Source organism: Callithrix jacchus, chromosome 10 (assembly GCF_049354715.1).
Source record: "Callithrix jacchus isolate 240 chromosome 10, calJac240_pri, whole genome shotgun sequence".
Taxonomy (NCBI): Eukaryota; Metazoa; Chordata; class Mammalia; order Primates; family Cebidae; genus Callithrix; species Callithrix jacchus.
This window is the reverse complement of record NC_133511.1, coordinates 125,984,277-126,007,079: the sequence shown is the minus strand read 5'-3', so window position 1 is coordinate 126,007,079 and position 22,803 is coordinate 125,984,277. Positions and strand designations below refer to the sequence as shown.

At 54.7% G+C, this 22,803-nt stretch overlaps 2 protein-coding genes across 5 annotated transcripts in view; both read right to left on the bottom strand.

The window, feature by feature from the left end:
• The window catches only part of LOC144578197 (uncharacterized), a 43,202-nt gene extending 31,401 nt beyond the window's left edge, over positions 1 to 11,801 (bottom strand). The window contains exon 1 of the mRNA XM_078341673.1: positions 11,682 to 11,801. The gene's annotated coding sequence lies outside the window, so the exon portion shown is untranslated. The remainder of the gene's footprint in view (positions 1 to 11,681) is intronic.
• TPCN2 (two pore segment channel 2) overlaps positions 1,322 to 22,803 on the bottom strand; it is an 82,596-nt gene continuing 61,114 nt past the window's right edge. For all 4 annotated transcript variants that reach the window (XR_013523553.1, XR_013523563.1, XR_013523560.1 and 1 more), the window contains 2 exons: positions 17,437 to 18,787; positions 1,322 to 17,153 (listed from right to left, as the gene is read on the bottom strand). The gene's annotated coding sequence lies outside the window, so the exon portion shown is untranslated. The remainder of the gene's footprint in view (positions 17,154 to 17,436; positions 18,788 to 22,803) is intronic.

Here is a 22,803-nt window from a genome sequence, read left to right as displayed (position 1 = left end):
TACAAATGCATCGAAACACGGTCACAGGGGAACACAATGCCGGTGAGAACCCACGCTGATGAAAGGAGGGCTCAGCTCTTTTGAAACATGGATGGAAAACTCCAGAAGACAGAGACCCTTATTTAGGAAGTGCCCCAATCCCTGAGCACGCAGGACATCCAGGCAGCCGTCAAGGCCCCCCCACCAAACTTCTGCAAGCTGCATTTCCTGGGATTGGAAAATACTTCCTCCCCGACTCCCCAGGAGCGTCCTCTACAGTAGGGAGCCTAAGTTAACAGATGGGACCACTGAGGCTTACGGAAGTCACGTTCCCTCTCAAGGCCACAGCGCCAGAAATGGCAGAGCCAGGACTGGAACGTAAGATTCTGATTCTAGCACTCCGACTGTTTCACTGGCCCTCCTCCCTGCACCGTGCAGATTCCACCGACCCAGGAAACCCTCACACCCACCCCCCTCACCGCCATCGAGGCCCCACCCAGGAAGTCAGTTTCTGGAAGGATGGCAAGGTTCATCACCTTGAATGGACACTTAGATTCTTTATTCCATTAAAAAAAAGAATGTATTATCATTATCATTATCATTATCATTATTATTGAGACAGGGTCTCACTCTGTCACGTGGCTGGAGTGCAGCGGCACAATCTCAGCTCACTGCAGCCTCAACCTCCCAGGCCTCAAGCGATCCTTCCACCTCAGCCTCCCTAGTAGCCAGGACCACAGGCACACACCACCACACCCAGCTAATTTTTGTGTTTTTTGTAGAGACAGAGTCCCACTATGCTGCCCAGGCTGGTCTCAAACTCCTGGCCACAAGTGATCCACCTGCCTCGGCCTCCCAAAGTGTTGGGGTTACAGGCATGAGCTACCGCGCCCGGCAAACAATTCTATTGATCTATTCTAACTGTGTTGGAATAGGGACTGACCAGTATTACACATTGTACTATTTTCTGGGCCCACCATAACCAATTACCACAGGTGGCTCAGAACTGTGGAAATGCTTCTCTCTCAGCTCCGGAGGCAGAAATCCAAAGGCAAGTTGTCGGCTGGGCCGGGTCTGCTGAAGACTCCCAGGGAAGGTCGGTCCTTCCTTGCCCCTGCCAGCTTCTGCCAGTGCCTGGCATTCCTTGGCTTGTGGGCACATCACCCCAACCTCTGCTTCCATCGGTGCATGGTCTTCCCAGCCTGTGTCTCTGGGTCTCTTCTTCTTATGAGAATACCAGTCATGGGGTCAGGGCCCAGCCTGCTCCAGGATGACCTCCTCTGCACTTGAGCACATCTCAAAGACCCTAACTCCACAGAAGGTCATATTCTGAGGCTCTGAGTGGACATGAATCTTATGGGAATATTATTTTTTTTTTAATTAACAGATAACATACATATTTATGGGACATATGTGATATTTCAATACATGTAGATGATCCCATTTCAACATGTAATGATCACAGCAGATTGCCTGGGAGGTCTCTCACCTCGAGCACGTGTCTCTTCTTTATGTTGGCAAAATTCCAATTCTTCTCTTCAGCTATTTTGAAATATGTAATAAATTAGGCACTACAGTCCCCCTACTGTCCCATAGAATAGTAGAGCTCATTCCTTCTGTCCAACTGTAATTATGTATCCATTAACCAGCCTCTCCCTATCACCCCTCCCTGTCGCCCTTCCCCTTCCCTGTAACCACATCTCCCTCAACCACTTCAGTGAGATGTACTTTGTTTTAATCTCCCCTTATAAGTGAGAGCATGAGGTTTTTGTCATATAGGGCCTGGTTTATTTCACTTACCATAGTGTCCCCCAGCCTCATCCACATTCCTCAAATGACAGAACTGCATTCTTTTTTATGGCTGTATAATATTCCACTGTGTATACGCACATCATCTTCTTTATCCATTCACCCATTGATGGACACGCAGGCTGACTCCATCCCTTAGCTATTGTGAGGAGCACTGCAGTGAGAATGTGGGTACAGATGTCTCTTTGACATGCTGATTGCCTGGTCTTTGTATATACACTCACTGGTGGAATTGCTGGGTCATATGGTAGTTCTGCTTTTAGTTTTTTGAGGAATTTCTACACTGCTGCCCGTAAGGCCGCACCGTTTTACATTCCCACCGCGAGTATACAAAGGTTCCCTTCCCCTGTATCCTCACCAGCATTTGTTGTTCGATTGTTTTTGTCGTTTTGGTAATTTTATGTCTATTTTAAGTGGGATAATATCTCATTGTGGTTTTGTTGTTTAGTTTTGGTTTCTTTTTTTTTTTGAGATGAAGTCTCGCTGTGTCACCCAGGCTGGAGTGCAGTGCCACAATCTCCACTCACTGCAACCTCCGCCTCCTGGGTTCAAGCAATCCTCCCACCTCAGCCTCCTGAGGAGCTGGAGTTATAGGCATGCACCACCATGCCCATCTATTTTTTGTATTTTTAGTAGAGACAGGGTTTCACCAGGTTGGCCAGGCTGGTCTCGAACTCCTGACCTCAAGTGATCTGCCCGCCTCAGCCTCCCAAAGTGCTGGGATTATAGGCATGAACCACCGCACCCGGCCCTCCTTGTGGTTTTCATTTACATTTCTCTGACGATCACGATGTTGAACATTTTTTCATATGTCTGTTGGCCCTTTGTATGTCTTCTTTTGAGAAACGTCTATTCAGAATACTTGCCCATTTTTTAATGTTATCTCAATACTTTTCTGTTGAGTTGTTTGAGTTCTTTATATACTTTTTGTTGCCAGTGCTTTTGAAATTTTAGCCATAAAATCTTTGCACAGACCAAAATCCTGAAGTGGTTCCCCTATGTTTTCTCCTAATAGTTTCATAATAAGTCTTCAATTCATTTTGAGTTTTTTGTGCGTATGGTGTAAGGTAGGGGTCCAACTTCATTCTTTTGCAAATGAATATCCAGTTTTTCCAGGACCATTTATTAGAAACTGTCTTTTCCCCAATAGATGTTCTTTGTGCCTTTGTTGAAAATCAAGTGTGGATTTTTAATGCTGTAAATGTGTGAATTCGCATCTAGACTCCATTCTGGTCCATGTGTCTATGTGTCTGTTTTTAGCCAGTATCATGCTGTTTTGGTTACTATAGCTTTGTTGTATATTTTGAAGTCAGCTGGGATGCCTCCAGCTTTGTTCTTTTAGAACCAGATTGCTTTGGCTATTGGAATCTTTTGTGGTTCCATATTAACTTTCAGGGTTGTTTTTTCTATTTCTGTTAAGAATGTCATTGCTATTTTGATAAAGATTGGGCTGAATCTGTAGATCACTTTAGGTCATATGTGGGGACATTATTGACCATTATTTCTTGAACCTAAAAGTTCATTTCTGGCCAGGAACAGTGGCTCACACCTATAATCCCAGCACTTTGGGAGGCCAAGCTGGGTGGATCACCTCAGGTCAGGAGTTCAAGACCAGCCTGACCAATATGGTGAAGTCTCTACTAAAAGCACCAAAAAAATTAGCCAGGCATGGTGGCGGGCGCCTGTAATCCCAGCTAGTTGGGAGGCTGAGAGAGACAAATTGCTTGAACCTGGAGGCAGAGGTTGCAGTGAGCTGAGATCGTGACATTGCACTCCAGTCTGGGCAACAAGAGCGAACTCTGCCTCAAAAAAAAAAAAAAAAAGTTTATTTCTTCTGATTTTAAAAGATATTATCACTGTGGGTCCCAGAAAGTATCATGGACCCATGCGCTGTGCATCCTCCCCATCTCCGTCCACCCCAGCACATGGCACATTCTCCTGGCACACAGCAGGTATGCACCAGACCGCCTTCCCACAGGAGTCCCAGCAACTAGAGAGGGGTCCGCCAGCCTGTGCTTTCTGCTCCCCCAACCCCTACCGTTATCACCTGTGCCTCCTCCCAGGCACCAGGTGGGTAATGTTCTTTGCTGTAATCTGCTCCTTCCCAGGACGCCTTCCCACGACGCCTTCCCACTGGCCGCCCTGCGCAAACAACCCCACTCTGGCCGCCACCCGCCCGGCTCCAGACTCCTGATATGAATGCAGAGGTTAGATTTTCCTTGACACCGCTTTAATTTTTCAAATAGCAATCCAGTTACCAAGCACGTTGGCACCCGGGCCCGGTTCCACCACGACTTGGCAGGGCCCACGCAATCTGCCGGCAGTGATGGATGCGTGCCCCTCGGCACACCCCCCACCCACCCGGCCGCAGCCGCGCCAGCCCCCGGCAGCTGCGAGGCCCGAGTGCCAATATGCAGAGCGGGCTTTTCCGAGCGCCGGGATCCGGCTGGGCGGGCTTCCCAGCACAGCCTCTGGGAAACGTATGCAAGGCCTCTTGTCCGGCCGGCCGGCCATCGGGACTGAGCTGCTAGGAGGGCCTGGGGCTGAGCAATTTCATGTTTTTTCCACCCACGTGGCCTCACCCTCCCTCAGCCTCGTCGCCAAAACAAAATCACTTTAAAAATAAAATATAACAGGCAAGGCAGAGGCTCTCAGAACCGGATGGAACTTGGCCATCAGAGGGTCCCGTTCACTCGTGGGACAGCTGGGGACACTGCAGCTGGAACCAGGAGGCTGAACAGCCAAGACTAGAGACAGAGTCTGGGCTGTCAGAGGGGGACAGTTGCTCCACAGTTCTCAGGAGTGTGGGCACCAGGCAGCGGGTCTGAATCCCAGCTCTGCTACTCGTGAGCTCTGGAACTCCGGGCAAACCACGTCACCTCTCTGTGCCTCAGTCTCCCCATCCGCAGAGTGGAACGCACACAACCGCCTCTCAGGCTGTTTTCAGGACGATTGTGTCATCAGCGTGCAGGGAGAGGCAGGCCCTGAGCGAGGCTGGACGGCCACCGCATGCGGTACAGAACCCGGGAATGGCAGGGTCCCTGAGGAAGGTCAGAGGCAGACCCCTGCAGCTGAGGACACCCAAAGGCCAGGCCGGGCTGCGCTCCCCAGTGAGGCCAGCACCCACATCCATGAACCCGGCCACCGAGAAGTGCCGTCTGTCCGCCAGGCACCATCTGGTGCTAGGTCTCTGGGAAGGACTCCAGCTCCTGACTTGTGGGCACTGGCACTGGTACAAGGTACAGAGGCTGGAGCCCGAGGGGACGTCAGAGCCCTCCGGACAGGCCCAGAGAGGGAATGTGTGCGGCCCAAGGCACCCAGGCCAAGGACTCAGACCCGACCAGGCATGTGCCCTCCTCAACCTCACAGCGGATAGGGCTCCGAGGCAAAGTCCCTCCTGTGCCTGCCTTCCTTTTGAAAAACCTGAAGCGCCATCTGATCAGCCCTCGAAAGTCCCCTAAATGCTTCTAAATGGGAGGTGGAGTTCAACCTCTCACAGACAAGTGTGCTGAGACCCTCGGGTGAACCAAGGGCTACTCAGCAGAGGCATGGGCAGGAGGGACAGGGCCCTGGACAGGTTCAGCTGCCCACACAGCAGCCCCTGACCACGCAGCCACTAATCACTCTGTACATGGCTGGTGAGACTGATAAGCTGTGGGGTTTTTTAACGTATTTCATTTTAATTATTTTAAATTTAAAAACAGAAGCCAGGCTGGACTCGGGGGCTCATGCCTATAATCCCAGCACTTTGGGAGGCTGAGGAAGGAGGATCACCTGAGGTCAGGAGTTCAAGACCAGCCTGACCAACATGGAGAAAATTCATCTCTACTAAAATTAAAAAATTAGCCAGGTGTGGTGGCGCATGCCTGCAATCCCAGCTGCTCGGGAGGCTGAGGCAGGAGAATCACTTGAACCTGGGAGGCAGAAGTTGCAGTGAGCCAAGATTGCACCATTGCACTCCAGCCTAAGCAACAAGAGCAAAACTCTGTCTCAAAAACAAACAATACTGAAGCCATAATTGGATTGTTTGCAACTCAAAGGATAAGTATTGAGGGACGGACACCCCGTTCCCCATGAGGTGCTCATTTCACATTGCGTATAGTAACGGAACATCTCACGTACCTCACAAATATACACACCTACTATGGACCTGCAGAAAAAGTAATTTAATTTTTAAAAACTGAAGCCATGTGGAGTGGCTTCTTGTTTGACACAACTTTATTGTCTAGGTAGGACATTCAACATGCAGTGTCTGAAGTAAGAGGTGCTCTCAATGTAAGAAAACATACTGGATTTTTTTTTTTTTTTTTTTTTGAGGCAGAGTTTCACTCTTGTTGCCCAGGCTGGAGTGCAATGGCACAATCTCGGCTCACCGCAACCTCCGCCTCCTGGGTTCAGGCAATTCTTCTGCCTCAGCCTCCTGAGTAGCTGGGATTCCAGGCACACACCACCATGCCCAGCTAATTTTTTGTATCTTTAGTGGAGATGGGGTTTCACCATGTTGATCAGGATGGTCTCGATCTCTCGACCTCGTGATCTGCCCGCCTCGGCCTCCCAAAGTGCTGGGATTACAGGCATGAGCCCCCACGCCTGGCGACTTCCTTAATAACATGTCCCCACTCTATTGTAAGAACACGGTATGTAACACCCATAACGTATGAAATATATTGCTGATGTCACCAGCGAAGCTTCTGGTCGACAGTCGACTATTCGTAGTTCAGTTTTGGGGCAATTGCAAGTTACATGCAGGTTTTCACTGCGTGTGGGAGGGGCTCACACCCTAACACGGGCATCATTTAAGGGGAAACTGCATGTCGATTGGGCCCCGGTGTTCTCGGGCCTTTACTGATTGGCTGCTTTTGAACATGCCTATAAGGGTCATAATAAACACAGCAGAACCCTCGCCGAGCACCCTGAATGTTCCCAGCACCCCGACAAGACACGATCCACTGATCCCTCCCCAGGCTCAGAGAGATGGAGTAACTTGCCCAGGTCACACAGCAAGGCCTTGAGGGGCCTTATATCTACCTAGGTGGAGGCCCTCCCCTCCTCCCTGCAGCCGCTCAGCCTGGATTTTCCCTGGGGGTGAGAGGCCTTTCTCAGTTCCTAAAACCAACAGTGACTCCAACCCCAGGAGCACCTCCTCTGGCCACTGTCTACCGGAAGCAGCGGGGGAAGAGAAGTGAGACCAGAGACTGCAAACCTTGAAGGCTGGAAAAGGGAAGTGGGGAGTGGGCCAGCAAGGAGGGGCATGGGGGGACACTCAAGGGAGGGAAGCGGGGAAGGGGCCGGGGGGAGAGCTGTGGGGGGTGTCCAAGGGAAGGAAGGGGAAGTGGGCTAGCAGGGAGGGTTGTGCGGGTACCTGGGGGAGAAACTGGGGGACTCCCAGGGATACAAGGCACTGAGCCCCTGCAAGGCCAGGAGGGAGGGCAAGGGGAAGTAGGAGGACCCCATCCCTCACCCACTCAGCAAAGGTCTCCTGGGCACCTGGCGTGCACCCAACACTGAGCTCAGTGTTGGGGTGCAGTGGTGGGTGAGCCTCAACCTCACAGAGCTGGCATCCCGCAGCAGCAGGGACAGGTGCTGGCCACCCTAACCGTCCAGCGGAATGCCTGCAGGGTGCAAGGTTACGAAGCTCTGGGCTCAAATTCCAGCTGGACCCCACTGTGTGTCCCTGGGCTACAGCCCGCTGGCACAGGGAGGGACCTCGAAGATGCAGGGAACTCTGGGGCCTCCCCCACATGATAGAGGAGATTCAGAGGCCTCCGCAGAGCACACGGGAAGGCCAGCTCTGGCCCAGCACCCCACACACCCAGCCTGAACACTTCCTTCGCTCAGTGGGGTCAGGGCTGCACGCAAGATTTCACCGGCTCTGCAGCCAACCGCTGTGTCTGCAAACCGCTGATGCCGCCCACTCCTGCCTCTCGCAGGGAGCTGACGCATTTTGCCCAAGGTCCTTGAGCTGGCAGGAACAGATCAGGGTGTTCTGGACCCCCTACCCCCACCCCACTGCCATGGGTCTAGAAGATTACAAGAGAACTTCCCCAGGAAGGCTGCTGAGACACACCCAGCCCCGTTTCTGAGATCACAGGCGAGGAGGCCAGAGGCAGGGACAGAGTGACTAATGCTCCTTCAGGGACCCAAATGCCTCCTGCTCGGGGCACAAAGCGCTGCCCTATTATCCACCAAAGCAGAGAGGGCTGCTGCAGGGCGAGGACTCCGGAATGTTTGCAGGATGCATAGCAGGGCTGTGAGTCAGCTGAGGCCAGGCCGGGAGGAGGCCATACACCAGGGCGGGCAGGTAGGGAGCCGGCGTGAGGTCAAACCCTCCATGCAGAAACAGGGTAAACAGTGGCCCAAGACCAGCCCTTGGGTGGTGTTCTCCATGGCCCAGCCCAGGTAACATCGAACTATTACCAAGAGGAGGAAACGCACTTGCCAGGAGGGAAGACATTGGCCCTGAGTCCTCCAGGGACACAGAATCAAGACACTGGACTCCCAGCACAGTGCTCCCTCTCGCCCGAGCGCCGCCTGGGCATGGCTGTCCCTGTATACACATGGAACCTTGTGCATTTGAAGAGTATTCTATCTATCCCAGAAGGCTGGCCGCTCCGAGACGCTCTCTCATGATGGGATGATGTACGCAGGTGTGGGGCCCTGCCTCAAACTGGCTGTAAGCCATTTATGGGTCTGAGCCTCAGTTTCCCCACCTGGAAAAGGGACACAAATTCTTACCACCACAAGCACATGTACAGTTCCAATGAGATAAGAATCAAAGCACCTACTGTGTGCCAGGCACTGGGTAGGAGATTTGCACGTGGCCTCTGTTGTCTGTGGCGCACCCTTTTCATGTTAGGGATGCAAAAACCGGCACATGGAGAGGTCAGCTTGCCATCAGCCACACCCTGAGGGTTAGGGTTAGGTTTAGGGTTAGGGTTAGGGTTAGGGTTAGGGTTAGGGTTAGGGTTAGGGTTAGGGTTAGGGCTAGAGTTAGGGTTAGGGTTAGGGTTAGGGTTAGGGCTAGAGTTAGGGTTAGGGTTAGGGTTAGGGTTAGGGTTAGGGCTAGAGTTAGGGTTAGGGTTAGGGTTAGGGTTAGGGCTAGGGCTAGAGTTAGGGTTTGGGTTTGGGTTAGGGTTAGGGTTAGGGTTAGGGTTACGGTTAGGGTTTGGGTTTGGGTTTGGGTTAGGGTTAGGGTTAGGGTTACGGTTAGGGTTTGGGTTTGGGTTTGGGTTTGGGTTAGGGTTAGTGTTAGGGTTTCTTCAAGGCCAGAGGGTTAGGGTTAGGGTTAGGGTTAGGGTTAGGGTTAGGGTTAGGGTTAGGGTTTCTGCAAGGCCAGAGACTGCAGGTTCAAGCCCTCTCCAGTACAGTGCCTCCAGAGGCTTCCAGAGGGCATGGGACCTTTAACCCGCCTGTGAGCCCCTCAGAGCCCAGGGAGGACGCAGGTGATACAGCCGCAGGGAGAGCACGGCTGATCTGAAGGCTCTCTGGGGTGGGGAAGGATGACTGAGCCCTGATCCATTTTCCACATGGGTCCTGAGCACACCGCTCTTCACTCCAAGTTCTCGGCCAGGTGGGATCATGCTCTTCTTTCATTCTCCAAGCAACGGCTCCCACTGCCATCTGAGCAGCACAGCCCAACCAGGGCTTCCTCAGACTCCCTGGGGATCAGGCTGAGACAGATAGGCAGGGGCCTGACTCCCTCCAAGCTGCCCTCTGCCAGCTGCCTCTGCTCCTGTTCTCAGGCCCAGCTTGCCTCCTGCCCGTCGACGGGCACCCCAGGGTTGTGGTGGGGGCAGGCGCTCCCAAAACCCTGGGCTCAGGATGTGCATTGAATAACGGTCTGCTGTTCCCAGGGCCCCTGTGCAGGGTGGCACCATCTCCCTCCCTCCAGCGCCTCTGCCAGACTCCCAGGGCCCCCCAACCAAAACCACCAATTCCAAGCCTCAGTGGCAGAGAGTGGTCCAGCGCCAACCTTTCACCAGCTGCCCAAAAATCCCAGGGGAGGTGGTCAGCCGGGCTTGAGGACAGCCACTTGCAGGCAGGGCACCTCCTGCCACTCAGGGTCACAGTGTCCTGGTTGGGACCAGGTCACACCCCTTCCCTAAAGCTGAGTGCCCGCATGTGTATGATGGGGATGAGAAAACCTCTTTATGGAAGAAAATCTACAGAGAGCCCTAAGCAGAAGCCTGGCGCGGGTATAACACACACCCAACAGCTGCTGCCACTTTCTTCCCTGGGTGAAAGCAGCTCGGCCTTACCCCCTGCAGCTCAGCCCCCTCAGCCTGCGCATGGCTTTGCCCGCTGCACACTTGGAACGCGAGGCTCAAGACAGACCAAAGGCACAGGGCATGTGCGTGCTTGAGCCTCACAGGGTGTGCCGTGTGCTGTGTGCATGCCCAGGCATGTACATGTGTAGGGGTGTACAGAAGCATGCATGTATATGTGCATGTTTGTACAGGTGTGTTGTACACGTGTGTGCATGTGGGCAAGTGTATGTGTGGCTCATGCCTGTAATCCCAGCACTTCGGGAGGCCGAGGAGGGCGGATCACCTGAGGTCAGGAGTTCTAGACCAGCCTGATCAACATGGAGAAACCCCGTCTCTACTAAAAATATAAAATTAGCTGTGCGTGGTGGCGCTGCCTGTAATCTCAGCCACTTGGGAGGCTGAGGCAGGAGAATCGCTTGAACCCAGGAGGCGGAGGTTGTGGTGAGCTGAGATTGTGCCATTGCACTCCAGCCCGGGCAACAGGAGCGAAACTCAGTCTCAAAAAAAAAAAAAGTTCCTTAAATTAGAACCACGTTGGAATATGTCACAGGTACTGCTGCCATGATTATAGCAGTGGTCACTTTTGGGTGCCTCATGAGTGCCCAGCCAGGCACTTGCCCAACGAGAGCCCCCAGCTAGGACTGAATTCCAGCCTGCACCTGGCATGTCAGCAACCCAGCAGATAGGTGCGTGTGTCCGCCCGACTCAGGGCTCTGCAGCAAAGGACCCAAGCCCAGCTGCCGGACTCTGAGTCGCTCTTGCGGCCCGACTCTCACATGTGACCAGTGTACCCAGCCTGTCTGCCACATGGCACTGGGGCCTTTCCGACCCGTCGGCAGGACCCTGGGAAAGCAGCGGTGATGTAACCAGGGCCACTTCCTTGTCTCCTGCTCCTTGCTAAAGACAGAGCCAGACCAAGACTGAGGTCTCCACGAGGGACCAACAGAGCCACCAAGTCCCTGCAGGGGAGCAGCCCCTGTGTGCTGCTGTGAGCGTGGGTACCCCCTCCTCACACCAGCCCCACCAGCCGGAGGGTGACAGCCCCACTCTACAGGTGAGGAAACTGAGGCACACAGCAGACCCTCACCTGAGGTTACCCAGCTAATCTGCTACAGCCAGGATGCGAAGCCAGCCGTGGTTTCTATTCAGACATGCTACTCCAAGGAGACCCCAGACCTCCCCGGCAAGACCCCCAGACCTGCCCTCTCTCCCCACCCTGCTTCTGGGCCAAGATCACATTCCCAGGGGCCTGAGTCTCTGATCCCACGAGAATGCAAGCCACAAGGATGGGACTTGGTCCGTTCTGTCCCCGGCGGTGCCCCAGCACTGAGAAGGGTGCTTGGCACATGGGAGGTGTTCAGAAAGCGCTGAATGAAGGGATGAGTGTGTGTGAGTGAAGGAATGAATGCGCTGGCTCAGACTCGGCCAGCCCATATTTTACAGGTGGACCAGGTCTGCCACTCTCCCCATCTAGATCTCAGGCCTTCAAAGCCGGTTCTAGTGCCCTAACTGCAGAGGTTCCCCCAAAGTATCTGTCCCAAGAAGCACCTGAGCTGCCCTCTTCATGTGTGTTAAGTCCATCCCTGTAACACCCAGGGGACACTGAGAGGCCACCCAAATACTCACGTTCTGAGAGACAGGAGCCTTTGCCAAATGTATCAGTTGGGATCAAATGTGACCACAGGTAACTTTCCTGTCACGTAAAAGAAGTCCAGGAATAGGCAGTCCGAGGCGCCAAGAAGTCAGCAGGATCCAGGCTTCCTTCCAACTAACTCACGACCCCCAGGGCATGGCTCTCAACCTCATAGTCTAAGATGGCTACAAGAGCTCCAGCCATCACATCCACATTCCAAGCTGCAAGGAATGTGGAAAGGAGAAAGATGGTATGCCTATTCCCTGGAAGGAGACTTCCTAGAAGACCCACTCTTCTCAGATCTCACTGCCAGAACTGAGTCACGCACTCAGTGGTAGATCATGACAGCAACGACCCCTAATTTATTCATACGCTCCCGTGTGACAGTAGCTCCTCCCCGGGTGCCCCATGGTCTCCCCACAAGGCACCCTCCATCCTGGACTCACTGTGGCCCCAGGTCCTGCACTCAGCTATCCCCGACAGCCTGAGCCGAGTACCCTTCATGCCCCGCACACCCACCACCTACGCCCAGCCACTCGGACAGCACGGGGCAGACACTCCTGCGATGCTCAAGAACCAGCTCCCGGAGTGACACCCAGAGGGACAGAGACAGAGGCCCTTCTCTCTGACCTTCCCCAGAGCCTAGCTCAGGGCTGAGCACAGCGTGGGTGCAAAGAACAGGGAAACTCCAGGGAATGAGTTCCTGAAGTTTCTAAGGACACTCCCTGTGCAGCTCAGGAGGATAACACTGCACTGTCCTGATGACAGCCACAGTGTCTCCCTCCCGACCTGACCACCCCACACAGCTCAGGAGTGGATGCTGCACTCTCCCCAGGACCACCCCAGTCTCCCTCCCGTCCTAACCACCCCACACGGCTCAGGAGGGGGGACGCTGCACTCTCCCCAAGGACCACCCCAGTCTCCCTCCCGTCCTAACCACCCCACACGGCTCAGGAGGGGGGACGCTACACTCTCTCGAGTACCACCCCAATCTCCCTCCCGTCCTAACCACCCAACACGGCTCAGGAGGGGGACGCTGCACTCTCCCCAGGACCACCCCAGTCTCCCTCCCGTCCTGACCACCCAACACGGCTCAGGAGAGGGGACGCTGTACTCTCCCCAGGACCACCCCAATCTCCCTCCCGTCCTAACCACCCCACATGGCTCAGGAGGGGACACTGCACTCTCTCAAGGACCACCCCAGTCTCCCTTCCGTCCTGACCACTCCCCGCAGCTCAGGAGGGGACGCCGCACTCTCCCTGATTACTGTCACAGTGTGTCCCTCCCATCCTGACCACCCCACACAGCTCAGGAGGGGATGCTGCACTCTCCCTGATTACTGTCACAGTAACCTCCTGTCCTAACCACCCCACGCAGCTCAGGAGGGGACACTGCATGGTCCTGGCGATCACCATGGACTCTTCCTTCCATCCTGGTCTCTCCCGGTTCCAAAATGCTTTCACATTCTCTCTCTCAGCTTTCAAAGTAACAATGCCTAGGGCTACACCAGGAGACACCGCTCAGCTTTACAGAGGAAAAATCCCCGATCCTCAGGATCAACAATAAACAGCTACTCCTTCCAAAAGACGAGGCTGTATTTGATCATTCTGATTCATCCCCACCTGACACAGCTGCCCTTGGGGACAGGGAGCAGAGAGAACACCCTGGAAAGGCCCCAGGTGGCTTCCATGTGACGAGGAAGCTGGCTGTGGTCCCTGAGGAAGCCCAGCTTCTCCTTGGTAAAGTGAGGGACACATTGGGGTTTGCCTCACGGGCCGGGTGCCCTGGATAGCCTGGGCCTGGCAATAACTCGCCCTGAGCTACCTCAGTTCAGCTGGCTGTGAAATGTATCCGGGAAGACCAGATCAGGGGTCCCAGGCAGAGTTGGGGGTCGGGGTGGGGTATGCTGTGGCAGACACGTGAGGGCACGCCTCACCTAAAGCTTCCGCTACTCAGCTCCGTCCGGTCACTGCTGGAGGGGGCCGGCCAAGCAATACCAGGGCCTCTGGAAATGGAGATGAATTCATGACATCTCCCGTAGCGCGGGTTGTACGGTGGCCCTCAGAAAGACTGTCCAAGTCCTAACCAAATGTGGCCCTATTTGGAAAAAGGCCACTGCAGATGCAGTTAAAGACCTTGAGGTGAGATCATCCTGGAGGAGCCTAAATCCAGTGCCAGCCTCCTCCCAAGGGCTCAGAAGACAGGCACAGGGAGAAGAGGCAGGGCCACGTGAAAATGAGGCGGGGGTGGGAGTGGCGCATCCACGAGCCACGGGGCACCTGGCAGCACCAGGGCAGGAAGAGGCTGGGGGCCCTCCCTGGAACCTGCATCTAGATATCGGGCCTCAACCCCAGCACTGGGAGAGAAGAACACATTTCCATGGTGTTCAGTCCCACCACTTCGTGATCTTTTGTTACGGCAGCCACGGGAAACCTCCCAACCTACAGAGCCGGCTCGTTTCTTTCATTAGTACTGAAGGAGCCAGAACACACACCGCAGCCACCTTTGTCCCGGGAGTCCCAGCCAGCAAGGCCCAGACTCCAGATCACAGCCCTGCGCTGGAACCCAACGAGGAAACGGCCCCTCAAGTGACGTCGGGGAGGCGAAGCCCCGTGCCATGATGCAGGCTGCTTTCTCTGGGGAGTGGAGAGTGACAGCGCCTCCTTTTAGGGGCAGCCGCGATTTTCTCTCCTAAGCAAAGTCTAGTGCAGGCAGAAGGAAATCATGATCCGTCTGTCTCAGCACCAGGAGCTCTTGGTAGAGGCCACATGACCAGGTAGAGGGACTTCTGGAAGAGCGACCGTAGGTTCCCAAGGAGCTGGAGGTCATGTGTCAAAGGTGCAGGTTTTGCTGGGATCACACAGTTGGGGTATGAACGGGAATGAGTTCCTATCTCCCAAGAGTGACAGAGTGTGAGTTTCCGACCCACACGCCTCCCAGGAATGGCCAGGGCACAGAAGCCAGTGCTGGAGCTGGACCTTCAGTGGCCTGCCGCACCCCCGGGGCTGCACCCACCTGCCCGGAGAAGAGTGGCTTGGCCCTCCTCCAGGGGAGGTGGCCGTCACATGGCAGAGGTGCCAAGCTGGTGAAAGGCCACCCTCCCTCTCCTGGCACTGCCGTCCACTGCAAATGCCCGGCTGGAGTCGGTGCCAGCAGCCTGCGGGGCTGTCATGTGCCCAGGCTGCTGGCAGCTGCCGGTCAAGGGGCCTTGCCCTCCCTCTCGCTGGACACACCTTTGATTCAGAGGAATGCGTGTGTGTGCTTTTTATTCCCTGAAGGGGAAAAAGCCCTCTCTCGGCAGAATTCTTCCCGGGACCCCAACTGCTGACCGCTGGTGAGGGGTCCTGGGAAGGTCAGGCCTCTGCAGGGACCCCCGCCCTGCCTTCCCACCACCCTCCCTGACACCGCAGATGTACTCCGTGGCCTTCTGGTGCTTGGGAAGGATTAGAGGATAGAGGGTGGGATTAGAGGGCTCTAAATCCCACCTCCGAGATTATCAATCATGGAAGCCAGCCCTGCCTCCGAGCTGCTGACCTTGGGGCGGTCCCTCCGTCTCCCTGACCCACAGTTTGCTCACCCACATAATACGGATATTCCAGCGGGCTCGTCAGAGGACTACACACAACGAAAACACGCTCCTTATCAGCTCCACAGGGCACTCGGAGGGTTTCACCTTCCGGGGGCTATGAATGATGAGGCCGGGGGACAGGCGTCCACCGGGGCTGGGGGGCAGCCTGGGGTGTTTGGCAGGTTGTGATCAAACAAGAAAATGTATGTTAATAAGATAACACCCGTGGCTCAGGCCCCCAGCGACTGCTCCAAACACGAGGGATCGCCACCCCCATTCTCTCCCAACCCAGCCTACACGCTCGTGGTCCTGTCACCAGCCGCTCCAAGCTTTGGTCACTGTAGGACAGAGCTGGTCACCTGGAGCTGAACGTTCCCAGGCCAGGCTGGTCACAGAGCCACTGCCCTGCAGGGGAGTTGGCTTCATTCATAATAAAGCCTATTTTAAGGCTGAGGGTGAGACAAGTCTTTTTCTTTCCAGCATTTTCTCTCCTAAGCAAAGTCTGGTGCAGGCAGAAGGAAATGATCCATCCGTCTCAGCACCAGGAGCTCTTGATAGAGGCCACGTGGACAAGTAGAGGGACTTCTGGAAGAGTGGCCAGAGGTTCCCGAGGAGCTGGAGGTCACACGTCAAAGGTGCAGTTTTTGCTGGGCTCACAAAGGGGCCAAGGGGCAGGGGCCCAGTGACCACCTGGCCTCAGGCCCCAGAAGCCCCCTGTATCGGCTCAGCATCACCAAGGGTAGCTCCCAAGAGATCACCAAGAGCCTAGAAACCACCCCCATGTGAATGATGTGGCCCTGGGTCCCCACGAAAGAGGGAAGCAGAGCTGGACATGAAGCCGGCAGCTGGCATGGGTCCTTCTCCTTCCTGTGTGAGGACTGGGCTCTCGCGCTCTGAGAGGCAGGAGCACAAAAGTACCCCCCATGACACCCCCAACCCCTACGCCCGGCGCCAGCTTGTCTTTTTGCTCCACACACCAAAGCCATCCTCATGCAGACAGGGACAACGTCCTCACCCCTCGGCCCTGGCAATATTCAAAACCCATCACAGCACTTCCAAGTGAGGGCCAGGCCACAGGTTCCCTGACCTTCTGGAAGTGCCATCGCATAGCCTGTTTCCTCTGGTGAGAAAACTGGGCTCAGAGAGGTTAGGTAACTTGCTCAGGTCACACAGCTGCTGGGGCTGGGCTAGAGCCCAGGTCTGTGTGGCTCCGCCACCCGTGCTCCGGGCCGAGCTATAAAACTGCACACCCCTCACCTACCCCCCCACACACTGGTCGGTCCGTCCCTCAGCCACAGTGCTCAGAGCTGCCTCTGGCCACAGAACGCAGGGAGGTGGAAGGAGACCGGGAGAAAATGAGACACAGAAAGGGAATAACTCGTGGTGAATGCGGCACCAGAACCCAGACGGGCACAGGGGAGGCTTCCTGACGAGGCCAGGTGGGGACGAGGGGACAGCAGAGGGAACAGCAGTGGACAAGCACAGAAGGAGACAGCGCTGCCACGTCCAGGGAGCCAGCCGCGGGAGGTTCTCAGGGCCACCCTGAGCACAGGCTTGGGAAAGGAGGGGCCGGCCTTCTTGGGGCGTTCTAGATCACACCAGGGGTTGGGACTTTGCTCTTGGATAGAATCCTGAAGAGCCACAGACAGTTCTAAGCCCAGGGTGAGTGACAACACTGACCATTTGGAGGTGCCCCAGGAGGAGAGGAGACATAAAGGGAGACAGCACCGCGCTGGGGGTGCGGCAGGAGAACAGGTGGCCTGAGAGGTCTGAGAGGACTGGGTGGTGAGGTGAGCCAGCAGGGGTGAGACCCGGAAGCCACACACCGAAGGCACGCTGGGTTTTACTGCCTTGCCATCGCCTTGGATTCTGCGAGACAATGACATTTCTGGAAGCTCTGGTAGAAAATGAGATAAGCGCAAGATGAGAATCTACTCCTGAGTGTGGTCACCCCACCTCCCCACCCCCACCTCCCCGCCCCCCACCTTCCGGCCCCCACCTCCCCCACCTCCCCGCCCCCCACCTTCCGGCCCCCACCTTCCAGCCCCCCACCTTCCGGCCACCACCTCCCCGCCAACCCTGCTGTCCAAGCAGCCGCCTGAGGACTCCTAACCCGACCAAAACCTGCACTTCAGCAGGAACCTTCCGTAGGCAGAAAACATCGAAAACACAGGTCTTACACTGAGGGCAGGACAGTGACCTGGCCAGGCCTGGGACTTTGGATCTTGGCTCACTGCAACCTCCACCTCCCAGGTTCAAGCGATTCTCCTGCCTCAGCCTCTCGAGTAGCTGGGATTACAGGCGCACCACCATACCTGGCTAAGTTTTTGTATTTGTGGTAGAGACAGGGTTTCACCGTGTTAGCCAGGATGGTCTCGATCTCCGGACTTGGCGATCCACCTGCCTCAGCCTCCCAAAGTGCTGGGATTACAGGTGTGAGCCACCGCACCCGGCCTTATTGCTATTTTATTCTGGGGGAAACACGCCGAATAGGGATGTCAGAATCTAATCATCTGTGCCTTTTTGGGGCAAATGCCCAGTCTTGGGAAGACACCACGGTGGAGGGTCCACGGGCGGACTGAACCGCCAGAAGTATAATAAAGGGTTCACGCCTGAGCCCAAGGGAGCCAGGGAGGCCTCCACGAGGGCCCAAGCCCTGGCATCAGGGGAATTCGCCCCACCCGCTGGGGAAGGCGGCCTACCCAGCCATGGCCTAATGGCCAGGCGGAACCAGCACGCTGGGTTGAGCTATCTGGGGCCAGAATTTGGAATGCCACACGTAGCAAACAGTTAATGATCAACTGGTCACCCCTATCCAAAAGACCTAAAACTAATAGGGCTATAAAATGTGTAAAATACCTACCCCCGACCAGACCAGACAAGACAGCTTAGGGCAACCAACGTTTCTCTGTCTCCGCTTCGGCGACCTTGTGCTGGGAGGCAGGCCGTGGGGCCGCTCCTGTGGGAAAACTTTCCCGGAGCAAGCCATTTGGCCGGAAAGATTTCCCATGCTCTCCTCAGCACCCCGTCCCTGGCCACGACCCCTCTCCCCTTACAGCCACCGCCGAAGGGACACAGTTGCCCATTTTGGGAAGAAGTCTGGAGTGTTTTGAATGGAGCATGGATTTGCCCCGGGAGGGGGAAAAGGGTGCCAGGGAGTGGATACCCCATCCACGCACAGGCTCCGCTCTCCCGGCCTGACACGGAGCGCCTTGTGCCAGAGCTGCTGACTCCTGCCAATTTATATGCTAATTCCAGAAATGAGTCTTCCTACATTAAATAAAAGCTGAGGAATGTTCCAAAGGTATGAACGGATTGTACCTTGAGCAGACACAGGAGAGCCGTGTGGGCCCTGCCCACAGGAGTTTCGAGCGTGTGAACTCGTGTGCGGTGCACAGTCTTGCCTAATTTTAGACGCACGTGCTCCTTCGGCTGACTTGCCAAAATAAAACTGCTTTGGACGCCAAAGCCTCCCCATGCCATCTTGACCTTGCAGTCCCCTTTTGGAGTAACCTTTTGAGAAAGCAGAGACTGCAAAACAGAATGGGAAAGGAGCCACACTGAGGTCACACCCCCGGGTGATAAACTGACCCTGAGTGTGTCAGCACCATCAGAGTATCACCTCCCAACCCAGTGCCTGAGCCCCCTGCCTCCGCAGCCCCTCCATGTTCCCTGCCCACCCCTGCAGACACGAGTTTTCCTTCTGTTCTTCCCACTTCAACAAGTCATTCCTTCTCTGCACATTCTGTTCCTCCCACTGGGATCACGCTTCTCTGCTCCCCACCAGGTCACCCTGGCTCATCCAATTCATCTCAACTCACTTTCCAGGGAAGCCCACCCTGAGCATCAGGGGAGTGGGGCCTGGATATGCACTCACTGTACCCTCCTTCCTGGTGGTCCTTATAATTCTAGTGGAATTATTTTCATAATCATTTGTTCAGAGCTTCCCAACTTCCTGAGAGCAGGAACTAGGGACCCTCCTGTATCCCCAGTGCCAAGAATGCTTGTCATAGACTACAGAGGGAAGTAGGGAGTTTGGATAGATATTTGGTAGATGATAGATGATGGATGGATGGATGGATGGATGGATGGATGGATGGATGGAAATGGGTGTTTGGATGGATGGATGTTTCAATGGATGGATGGATAGATGGATAGAAATGGATGTTTAGATGGATGGATGTTTCAATGGATGGATGGATGGATGTGTGAATGCAGGGATGGATGGATAGATGTGTGGATAGATGGATGAATGTGTGGGTGGATGGATGGATGGATGAATGGATATGTGGATGGATGGATGGATGGATGTGTGCGTGGATGGATGGATGAATGGATGTATGGATGGATGGATGGATGTGTGGATGTGTGGGTGGATAGATGGATGGATGGATGGATGGATGGATGGATGGATGACAGATGGACGATGGATGGATGGATATTTCAATAGATGGATGAACGGACGGACGGATGGATGGATGGATGGATGTGTGGATAGATAGATGAATGGTGGATGAACAGATGGATGGATGTTTGGATAGATGGATAAATGATGGATGGATGGATGATTCGATGGATGGATGGACAGATGGACGGATGGATGCTTGGATATTTGGAGATGGATGGATGGATGGATGGATGGATGGATGGATGGATAAAACTGGTCATCCCCCAGAAAGACAACTATCTTGGTAGAATAATTTATATCTCCTTTCTCTCCCTAGAAATCTACAAAGATCTCAGTCAGGGACCTCCACTGGCCGGGTACCCCACTCCTAGCCTCAGAGACAGAGAACCCCTCCAGGCCAACCTTTCAACCCATGTTTTTCAGCACTGTGCATTGCTCACACAGTTCTCGCCTAGAACACCTGCACTTCCAGATGCCCTCTCTCCCAAGGACCCCGACCTCTTCCCCACGCAGATGCTGGGGCACTGCATCTACCAACTTCTCTCTCTTCCATGCCAGAACACACTGACCTCAGCCTCACACAGGCATGAGCTCCAGGCCAGGGTCGGCCGCTTCTCAGCTGATAACCCTGAAGCCACAGACTCTCCTCTCTGAGCCTTGGTTTCCTCATCTGTACAAAGGACCTCATGAGGGGAAATGGGAAGGATTAAATTTGATAATGTGTTTCAGATGCCTGATACACGAGGCACTGATACACGAGGTGCCTGATACCCGAGGTGCTTAACAAAGTAACATGAGGATAGATGTACTGATTGATTTATCAACTGATGGATTTGAGATTCTGCAGAAGTGACTGTTCTTCAAGGCAGCCAGGTGGGAGATGCCTTTAAACATGGTAGAGCCCGGCAGACAGTGCGGCCCTGCCTGGATCTGGGTCATCAACACCTCAGCTATCTCCCACCTTGGAATTAACAAGAAAATGGCCATGTCTCCTAGCCCTTGATCTAAAGAGTTTCTAGCGCCTGATTAAAGTGATCGGTTGTCTCTCTTGTAGACTCAAAAGCACCTGGAGCCACCCTTGCAGATCCTCAGTTCTCCACTGCCCAACTCAAAGGCCACGGACATCCCAGCCCTCAGGGCTCAGGACAAGCTAAGGCTTGCACACTCTGTCTTAACAGTGCACTGGATCTCATCCTTTCTCCACTCAAACCCCCAGGAGATCCTCTGCTCCACACGAGGTCCCTTCGGGGAACCTCAAGGAGCTAAGCATGCCCCACCTCAGGGCGTTGGCACGTGCTGCTCTACCCCGAGGTGTCCACTGGGCTCCCTGCCCCCCTTTCCTCAGGTGTGAGTCCTCATCAGCAAGGCCTGCCCTGGCCCAGCTGAAATCTCCACTGGAGCCCACCACTGCCTGATGGATCAGACACTGTCTGCTTCTCTTGGCCACCTGACTAGAAGAGCCCACCAAGGCAGGCACTGCTATATCCCCAGCCCTGGCACCAGCAGCATTCAATAAATGGTGATTGAGGGGATGAATGAATGAATGAGGTATCTGTTCATTCATTTAATACTAATGACAGGAGCTGTCTCTGCACAGATGCTGGGATTTAAAGACATAGTTCACATTTTCAATAATCAACAAATGTGTAATTAACCAATAAACAAGTTAATAAGTGATCAATAAATACATGATCATAGACTGTGGTGGGGCTCCCAAAGGGGCAGGGGCAGGTGCTTGGATGGGCACCAGGGAGCTCCTCCACCAGGGAGTGGGTCTGGGACCTGAAAGGCGTGTGAGAATGAGAAGAGCATGTCGACAGAACAAATGTGTACAAGTCTTCTGTAGCTGCTGTGACAAACCATCCCAAACTGGGAGGCTCAGAACAACAGAGACTTATTCTCTCAGTTCTGGGGACCAGCAGCCCAAGACCCAGGTGTCAGCAGGGCCTCCCTCCCTCTGAAAGTGCCAGGGAAGGGTCCTTCCCGACTCTACCAGCTCCCGGGTACTCCAGGCACCCCTTGGCTATGGCCTCATCACTCCAGGCTCTGCCTCCACCTTCATGCATCTCCCTCCTTCTCTCTGTGTCTTCACCTCTTCTCTCTGAGACACCCGGCATTGGGTTTTGAGCCCACACAGATAATCCAGGATGTCCTCATCCCCTACCTCAGTCTCATCTGCAAAGACCCTGCTTTCCAAAAAGGCCACACTCACAGGTTCTGAGTTAGGATTTGGACATATCTTAAGGGAGTCATCATTCAGCCAAGTCCAAATATCCTGGACAAAGGCCCTGAGGCTGGGAGGTATGGTGCTGACCAGTGCCATGGCAGGGGTGGCAGGCCCACAAGAGCCTGGACGGTGGGCAAGGGCTCATGCATGCAGGGCTGGGGGCCAGGGCGAAGGACCATGGATGGCCATGGCTGAGTTTCACAATGGGGAAGGACGTGATCCAACAATGCTGTGGGGGCAAAGACAGATCAGAAAAGGCAGCCATGGAAACAGGTGGACCATCGGGGACTGCTGTAGGCCTCCAGGTGTGTTGGTGGGCAGGGCTCAGGCAGAAGAGAGGGAATGAGGAGGGGTAGACCAAAAAAACAGGCTTGGAGGTTCAAACAGACTTTGCTGGTGGCTGCAATGGGGTGGGGTGGGATAAAAGCATCAACACTGAGCCCAGGACATGGGCATGAGCAGATGGGTCGCTCAGCGCTTCTCCCAAGATGGGGGAAGAGGGTGTGACCAGCTGTGATCCTCTTGACAACCCTGAGTGTGGGGCCAGAGTAGCCCCAACTCACAGAGATAAGAGGAGGCTGAATTGTCTGAAGCAGCATTCAGGTGGGGCTTTGCTAGCATTCACTGTGGTATCCCAGGGAGCACAGTAGTTAGCAGACCCTGGTGCTAAGCAAACCCCACTGCTCACCAAATCCTGGTGCTCAGCAAACCCTCACAGCATAGTCCCTGGGTGGCAGAGACTTCCTCAGTGTTTCTGGCAAGAATACTGCATGCCAAGCCCTGGAATTTGCACCGTGAGAGACCCAGGGACCTGCCCCAGGTGAGCTTGCAGTGCAGCAGCCGCTGGTCCTCTCCTAGCAGTGCAGACTGGGCCATTCCTGCCATGCCAGGTTTCAGCCTCCCAAACACCAG